The 8,724-nt window shown below is 35.3% G+C and overlaps 1 protein-coding gene across 2 annotated transcripts in view; it reads left to right on the top strand.

Moving 5' to 3' along the window:
• The first annotated feature begins 730 nt into the window (after positions 1 to 730).
• Sec3 (exocyst complex component Sec3) overlaps positions 731 to 8,724 on the top strand; it is a 17,988-nt gene continuing 9,994 nt past the window's right edge. Inside the window, exon 1 of one of the 2 annotated variants that reach the window (XM_089090277.1) lies at positions 731 to 858. The gene's annotated coding sequence lies outside the window, so the exon portion shown is untranslated. Of the gene's footprint in view, positions 859 to 925; positions 1,041 to 8,724 lie in introns of those variants that run through there. The other variant, XM_089090206.1, reaches the window with a different exon arrangement.

Here is an 8,724-nt window from a genome sequence, read left to right as displayed (position 1 = left end):
CCTTATTTTCACAAATTTCATCAACCCCCGCTCCCATTTTTAGAAATCCTACATTGGCCAATTAGTTAAGTCCACTGTATATAAATAATAGATTAAGTCATAATTTGTATATAAATTAAGTCATACCTGTGAGATGGGACAGTTGCAAACCACTTGGCCACCTCACCTAGTTTCTTTCTGCTTTCGCAATTACGAACAATACAATTTCGAACCATTTCTCATTGATTGACGCATACATACTAATCCGATAATGCACAAAGAAGTGGGAGGAGCTGTTTGTCACCGAGAATGAAGAGCCAGAAATTATCAGCGGTAAACTTACTGCTATTATCTTTATACAGTGGCTGACACTAACGGATCAGACCCTTAACTCTTGTAAGTTTACCGTAAGAACCCTATGGTGGTTTGGCCACTTAATTCGCATGCCAGAAGAAGCACCCGCCAGCGCACTTTTCAATTTTTATCTCCCTCAACATAGCTAGACGCTTCCTCTTGGAAGACCCCGGTTCAGATGGAGCGACATCCTTATCTAGTACCTCTCCGTGATCGGTACTGATCTCCAAGAAACAGTCACGCTTGCGCAGGACCGTTCGGAATGGAGGCGAAGAGTCACATCTCTCTCTACGCTGGACCACCAGCAGGAGCTTTTAGTCAAGTTTAAGTTTAATCACTTTTCCTTTCGTACCGATCGTTTTTTTCTCATCGGTTTTCTATGCATCTGTACCAGGCATTACGACATAGGAAGTTTCCAATCTGCTCTTAAGTAACTCTCGCCATCTAAAATTCAGAGTGGAAAATATATTAAAATAAGAATATATATTCATTCTGAAAATGTATATTTGCCCAAATTTTCATAAGGTAAGGAAGAGAACTTATTTCATTAAAGGTAAACATAAGAATTAAAACCCAACTCAGAAGCAAATTGCCACAGGCCACTAAATATAAAAGACTTTCAAAATCTTAAGCTTGGAATCCCTTGAGTGACTAATCTTATACTGACAAAGTGGAACACTTCATTAATTTTGGCCTGAAAAGTTAAGGTAACATAAAACTGTCATTTTTAGGTTGTACGAGCCTAATTAAGGCTTTCAGTAGACAATAATACAACCCAAAGACAAATAGATCTGAAATTTGTTTAGGCTATTACCATTATTCCCATCTTTTTATGGTAGGCTACCTGGCACTAATTTAGGTAAAGTTCTACCAAATCATATTATTGAGATAGGAATAAAGTGAATACACCATTCGATGCCTTTTTTTATGCTGATTACAAATATAATAATCATTTCTATCAGAAATGAATTTCAGCCCCCCCCCCTATATATACCCAACCTAGCCTGACCTAACCTAACCCTGAATTGGCATATATCGGGGGGGGGGGCTGAAATTCATTTCTAATAGAAATGATTATTATATTTGTTATGAGCATACAAAAAAGGCATCAAATGGTGTATTCACTTTAGTCCTAGGCTAACTCAATAATATGATTTGGTAGAACTTTACCCTAATTTAGCAGTTGGACTCTAGAAGGAAACATGTTTGAAAAACACTTTTTAAATTAGCCTTTAAAAGCCTAGGCTATGCAGACAAGTTGTAGCTGACAGATATTTCAGATGCTTCCATTTTCATTCAAAATCTCCTACATTTTCTTATGAATGGACCAATTGCATGTTGGTTAAAATTCTACTTTAGCTGCTCTTGGCTTTCTTGAAAAGCAGTTAGGTTAGGAAAATGAAGCAATCAAGGATGGGTCTACAGGCTAAAGTAGGCTATGTCATTGCAAGGTATTTTGAAGTACCTACCTCCACTCCTTCTCTTTCTAGAGGGTAGTGGCAGATCCAGGGAGGGGATAAGTAGCATCAGGATATAGTTTAAAGTAGTGTAATTTACTTAATTAACATAAATTTGCATTAATTAAACTTGCTCCTAATGCTCCTAATGTTATTGATGTTAAAAGTAAAGATCACCATCTAGTAGTGTCAAGGGTTAATTTAAAGCTGAAATATTTGAAGGGTAATTACCTCCTGGGAAGTTATGATGTTAGTAGACTCCAGGATGAGAATTTGAGAGAAACTTTCCAGGAAGAGTTGAATACTAAACTTCAGAGTTTAAAATTTGATAATGTGGAAGATGGTTGGAATAATTTTAGAAAAATAATTTGTGAAGTTGCTGAAGGTGTATTAGGGAAGAAAGCCAGAACTGCAGCTAAGAATATTAGTGAAAAAGCTGTATGTTTAATAGAAAAGAGAAAGGGCTTGTACAAGAATTATCTGAGTGATGGATCGCATGAAAACAAAAGAAATGTAAAGAAAGTGGAGAAAGCATTGAAATATGAACTAAGGAGGTGTGAAGTGGAGGCCATGGATAAAATTGTCGAGGATTTAGAAGATGCAGCTAGATGGCATAATAGTAAAATATTGTACTGGCACGTTAAAAAATTGAGAGGTAGTAGTCAATCTGGACTTGTCCCAGTTAAAGATAGGAATTGGGTGGCAATTAGCGATAAGGAAAAAGCTAAAGCGAGATGGGCCAAACATTTTGAGAATTTGCTAAACCAAGATAGAGTTGCAGGAAAAAATATAGAGTAAAATGAAAAAGTTTGTGATACCTTGGATGTGAAGGAAGATTTGTTTTGTGAGGAGGAATTAGCAACAGTACTAAAAGGATTAAAGAATAATAAGGCTCCAGGTGCTGATAGGGTAGTAAATGAGTTTCTTAAATATGGTGACTTAGAGAACAGAAATAAGTTACTGAAGATTATGAACATGGATTTTGAAAAAGGGAAAGTGCTTAACGAATGCAGGAAAATCTTAATTCAATCACTTTACAAGACAGGCGATAAAATTGAGTGTGGTAATTATTGAGGCATTGGCCTGGTCCATGTAGGTAGCAAAGTTGCTTAGTAACATGATACTTTTTAGACTGAGAGATGCCGTAGACAAAGTTTTAAGAGAAGAGCAGTGCGGTTTTAGAAAAGGTAGAGGATGTGTTGACCAAATTTTCACTCTTAGGTTAATAATTGAGAAGTGCCTAAGTTTTCAAACACCTTTGGTCCTCAGTCTTATAGATTATGAGCAAGCGTTCGATTCTGTTGATAGAGGAGCTTTAGTAAAGGTTTTATCCTTGTATGGTATACCAGACAAATACAATAAAGTGATTAATGTTATGTACGAGAGTAACACTGCTGCGGTTAAGGTAGGAAATGAGGTTAGCAGCTGGTTTTGTATTAAATAAGGAGTTAAGCAGTTGTGTTCTATCCCCCTTTATATGGATTATTTTGATGGACTTTGTTTTAAGGAGCACAGGAAAGGCAATGGGAGACCACGGAATCAAATGGGGAGGAAAAAGTCTCCTGGACTTGGACTATGCTGAAGATTTATGCATCCTAGATGAAAGTGTGAGCAAAATGAATGAAGTTTTAGAGGTTTTGCGAGTTCAGGGTGCTAGTATTGGTTTGAAAATTAATGTTAGGAAGACTAAGTCACTAAGGGTAAGAATAAGTGAAGATGAAAAGGTGACACTGGGCAATGAAAAGATTGATCAGGTGGGCAGCTTCACTTACCTTGGTAGTATTATTAGTAAAGATGGTGGGAGCAGTGAAGATGTTAAAAATAGAATAGCCAATGCTCAGGGTGTTTTTTCACAGTTAAAAAAAGTCATGGAAGAATAGGAAGATAAATCTGCAAACCAAGATTAGAGTATTAGAAGCTACAGTAATGACAGTGGTCAAATGTGGCTCTGAAGCTTGGACGCTCTGAAAAGCAGATGAAGATTTGCTTGATGTTTTCCAGAGAAATTGCTTAAGGATTGTTCTATGTACCCAGCTAACTGACCGTATGTCAAACAATAGGCTATATGAAAAATGTGGTTCAATACTGCTCTCTAGGGCTATAATGAAAGAAAGGTTGAGGTGGTTAGGGCATGTTGTGCGGATGAAGGATGACAGATTGCCAAAGATTGTTCTTTTCGGCCAACCATCTAGGGCTAAACAGAAAGCAGGTCGTCCCCGTCTGGGGTGGGAGAACGTCATAAGGAAAGATTTAAGGGAAATGTGAGCTTCCTGGGAGGGTGCAAAGAGGGAGGCTTTGAATAGATTGGGATGGAGGAGGAGTGTGCATAGCTGTGTTGGCCTCAGGCAGCTTGGTGCTGCGATGAGTTGCTAGTAGTAGCTCCTAATGCAAGTTTATTTGATCAACCTATTTTGCAGCCCTCCTAAAATAATCCTGGATCTGCCCCTGCTAGAGGGTCCTGAAATTTGCCTACATGACAGTTATGTAGCCTACCTATTGAAATTTTGACAAAACTACATTTAACTTAATTTTCAGCTGTATATTTCTTTTTCTCTGGCTTTAGTTCTGAAAATGCAATTCCTGTTATTTGAGTAAAATATTAAGTCCTATCAATGTTTTTTTTTTCTTCAAAATTTAGGAAATGTATTTGTATATCTTTAAAACCTTTTAGATTAAGATTTAGCAAAGTTGCAAAGCTGAAAATTTTTTTGTTATACTTCATATAAGCAGAAGATCTATTTTGCAAAGGTTTCACTTTTATAACACACAGATTTTTAAAGGTCAGGACCCTCTAGAGAGAGAAGGAGTAGAGGCAGGTACTTCAAAATACTTTCCTGGGACATACTTTAACCTGTAGACCCCCTGAAAGTTTCATTTTCCTAGCCTAACCCCTTTCCAAGATAGCCAAAAGTAGCTAAAGTAGAATTTTACTGCATTGTTACTGCAATCTCAAAAGAAAGGAAATCCAAAGAATATTCCCCCTGTAGGAAAATTTCCCTGGTGTAGGCCTATACCATAGGTAAATTTGAAGTTGACAACATTATGGGTAATAATCTAGTTTAGTTACTTTTTGCTATCTTGGAAAGGGATTAGGTTAGGAAAATGAAACATTCAGGGATGGGTCTACAGACTCAAGTATGCTCCAGGAGAGTATTTTGAACTACCTACCTCCACTCCTTCTCTCTCTAGAGGGCAGTGACCTTTGATGACCTATAAAAATCTTTGTGTTATGAAAATGAAACCTTGCAAAACAGATCTTTGGCTTAAATTAAGTACAGCAAAATTGTCTTAAGCTTAATAACTTTGCTCAGTCCCAATTCATGAGGTTTCAAAAATCTGCAGGTACATTTCCTATATTTAGAAAAAACCTATTGATATGGTTTAAAATTCTACTCAAATAACAGGAATTGCATTTTCAGGACTAAAACAAGAGAAAAGGAAACCAATATCAGAAAATTAAGAGGAAAAGTTGTTTTGTCAAAATTTCAATAGGTCAAGTTGACCTGTCCTGTTGTCATTGCTATTGACCTGTCAAGTAGGCAAATTTCTAAGACTTCGAAATCAGAAGAGAGTTAACATGGAAGCTTGGCAATACCTTCCCATAATTTTTGTTTACCCTGGATTCATTGCTGAAAGTTTCATTTTCTTAACCTAACCCATTTCCTAGATAGCAAAAAGCAGCTAAACTAGAATTTTACCAACATTGTTTAGCTAGGATGAAAGTCAATACACTGCTTGATGTTTTTTATGCTCTTCCATAATTCAGTCATTGCTTCTATGGGAAATAACATTTTGAGCTCTTAAATGGGCTCAAAGAAGGGTAAATGTGTATATTAACCAAATATTCAGATAGCCAAGAAAGAAATTACCTCTATAATCAATACCATCCTGAATCCAAATATGAAATTCATTTCAATTCGAAGTTTTTATTTCCTCTGAATACGAAGAGTAAAAAAATAAATAAAACTAATAACCGCTAATCAACAGGCAATAAAATTATTTTAAACTATATAACAACAAGTACGCAAAGGCCTTCAATCAAAATTAACACTTCATTCATTAGATAATAAACTAACACTTCACAAATTAACACTTCATTCAATCAATTTCCATCACAAATTTAATTTTAAACCCTTTACAGACCCTCAAAGATGATAGCCTTTATTCTTATTTTAGATACAGCTTAGGCTATATACCTGTGTTCTTACCTTCAAACTTACCTATATAATCATAATTTCATCCTGAATCCAAATATGACATTTGTTTCCATTGTAAATTTAATTTAAGCCTAACATTTATAATCTTACCCAAAAATATAGCCTGTATTGAATATTTCCCATGAATTTATTGATCCTTGATTTTGTTTCTTTCAATTTAATTTATGGGTAGACTGGTTTTGACAAGATTTTTGCTAACAGCTTTATGAGCTGTATCTAAAAAAAGGCATCACTTTTGGGGGTCTGTAAAGGGCTTAAAATTAAATTTGCAACACAAATGAATGTTGTATTTGGATTCAAGATGAAATTCTGATTATAGAGGTAAGTTTGTTTCTTGGCTATCATAATATTCTGTTAATATGTACATTTACCTAAAGCACCATAACCAAGAGTTTTAAAATATGTTTCTTAGAAAACTGGCTAGTGAGAAAAAATTGTCATTTATAGCTGATTCAGGAAAATTTTTTAAAGTAACTTTAGCTGAAAATTTGAAAAAATGAAAATAAAATGTAGGTGAAAATTTGCAAAATTTTTAATATGAGGTACAGATGGTAAAATTCTAGCAAGCTACTTTTTACTATCTTGAAAAGGGTTTAGGTTAGGAAAATGAAATTTTCAGCAGTGGATCTACATACTAAAGTATGTCCTGGGAAGGTATTTTCAAGTATTTACCTCCACTCCTCCCTCTAGATGGCACTGACCTTTAAAACTTCTGTGTTATAAAAGTAAAACTTAGCTAAATAGATCTACTGCTTAAATGAAGTACAAGAAAAGTATTTTTAACTTCACAGCTTTACTCAATTCCAATTTAGAAACCCCCTCAAAAATGACACATTTTTGAGGGGGTTTCAATGATGACACATTTTTTCTGTGAAATTGGAATCCATTAAGGGCTCTGAATGTAATTTACCCCAAAGCAATTATTGAATTTAAGAAGGAGGATAAAAAAGGCATCAAGTTATGCATTAATTCATCCAAGCTAAATTATGTTGTCAACAACAGATTCACTTCAGGATATCTCCTCCCCCTTCCATGTTGTAACAGTTATATTTTCCAAGAATAAAGTATTTAGAAATTCCCCATGCAGAAAACTTCTTCACAGGAAATCCTCACTAGAAAATTTTGACCTGACAATTCTCCTCCCCCCAAAGAAAATCATCCAAGAAATTTTTCCTATGTGTAATATAATCATATTTTTAAATTTTAAAAGTATTTAAAAAATTAAGATAGGATTACCACATTACCCACTGGGAGTTGTTGGATCATTAATACCCAGAAAACATGAATAACATGAATGGAGGCAAAACTAACACATCACTCAGCACATGACAGGCTTCTATCTATGGATTCTCATAGAAGGTTGTCATCTAACTGCAGACAATATGAGCCTTTTCTTGATGACATGACATCATCACAGGTTCAATACAGCCACCCTGTGAAAAATACAAATTTTTTCTTGAAGTCCTGACCTATTTAGATTGTTTTTGTGGCCAGTCATTGCTGTTCCTTGTTTTCCAGCCATAGATTTTATTGTCCAATTTTGTTCATCTTTACCTCAGTAAAGTGTAGCAATGCTACTTTACAGTATGCATGGCCTAGTGAAATTTGTTGGCAGATTTCGTCTGAAAATACCATTTTTACATATAAAAATACTTTTTGCCAAAAGAAAAGCTGTCAAAACACAAATCATGCTGCCAAAATGTCAGCAGCTTTTGGAATTTCGTTCAATCTGCTACTGGCAGCTTTGGAACTTTTTCCATACCTGAAGGAAGTGTATTAATAATGGAATGCTATTTGCTCATTTTATGACTAAAAAGTGCAGGGTATCAATCATAGTAGTATTTACCCCTTTAGAACTGACTGACAGAGTATTAATGACTCAGAGGAATTTTGCTTGTATCTACAGGAACAAATAGACAGAATCCCAGGTAGAAACATGGTGTTTCTATTACCTTAAATTGCAGCTTGGAACAATCTAAGGATTTCTCCTTGTGAAGCTCCAGAGTTGATGATAGAAGTTGTTTTCAATGCTGTGTAGTGACCAAGTGCAGTTGGATGATCAGTTTGAGTTTACACTCTCCAAAGGACCACTCAGCATCCAGCCTTCATTTGAAAATGTTGTTTATTAGGAGAATTCAATGCCCAGATCAATAGAAATAGGGATAGATGGTATCATAGACTAGGTAAATTTGGTGTAGGAAAAGAAAACAACAATGGCAACAGACTGCTGTAGTTTTGTGGGTATAACAATCTAGTTGTAACCAATACAGTTTTTGGTCATAAAATGGCCCATAAGCTGACATAGTACTCATATGATGGTAAGATAGCTAACCTTATTGAATTTGCTATTCTAAACCAGACTGGCAGAATCATTGCAAGATACTAGGGTGTACAGAGTGCTGTTATTGATGTTAAAAGTAAAGGTCACCATCTAGTAATGTCTCGGTTAATTCAGAGCTGAAATCTAGGAAGTGTAAGTGCCTTCTGGTTAGCTATGGTATTGATAGGCTCAAGAATGAGAATTTGAGAGAAACTTTTCAGGAACAGGGAATACTAAACTGGATAGTTCAAAATTTGACAATATAGAAGATGGATAGAATAATTTTAGGAAAATACTATGTGAAGTGGCTGATGGTGTCTATGGAAAGGAAGTTTGGAATGCAGCTAGGATTATTAATGAAAATGTTTTATGTTTAATTTAGAGGAGGGGCTTGTAA

Source organism: Artemia sp. Qi Xiang Cuo, chromosome 1 (assembly GCF_049724085.1).
Source record: "Artemia sp. Qi Xiang Cuo chromosome 1, ASM4972408v1, whole genome shotgun sequence".
Taxonomy (NCBI): domain Eukaryota; kingdom Metazoa; phylum Arthropoda; class Branchiopoda; order Anostraca; family Artemiidae; genus Artemia; species Artemia sp. Qi Xiang Cuo.
Note: the sequence above shows the minus strand (reverse complement) of the source record. Positions and strands in the feature narration are given on the sequence as shown.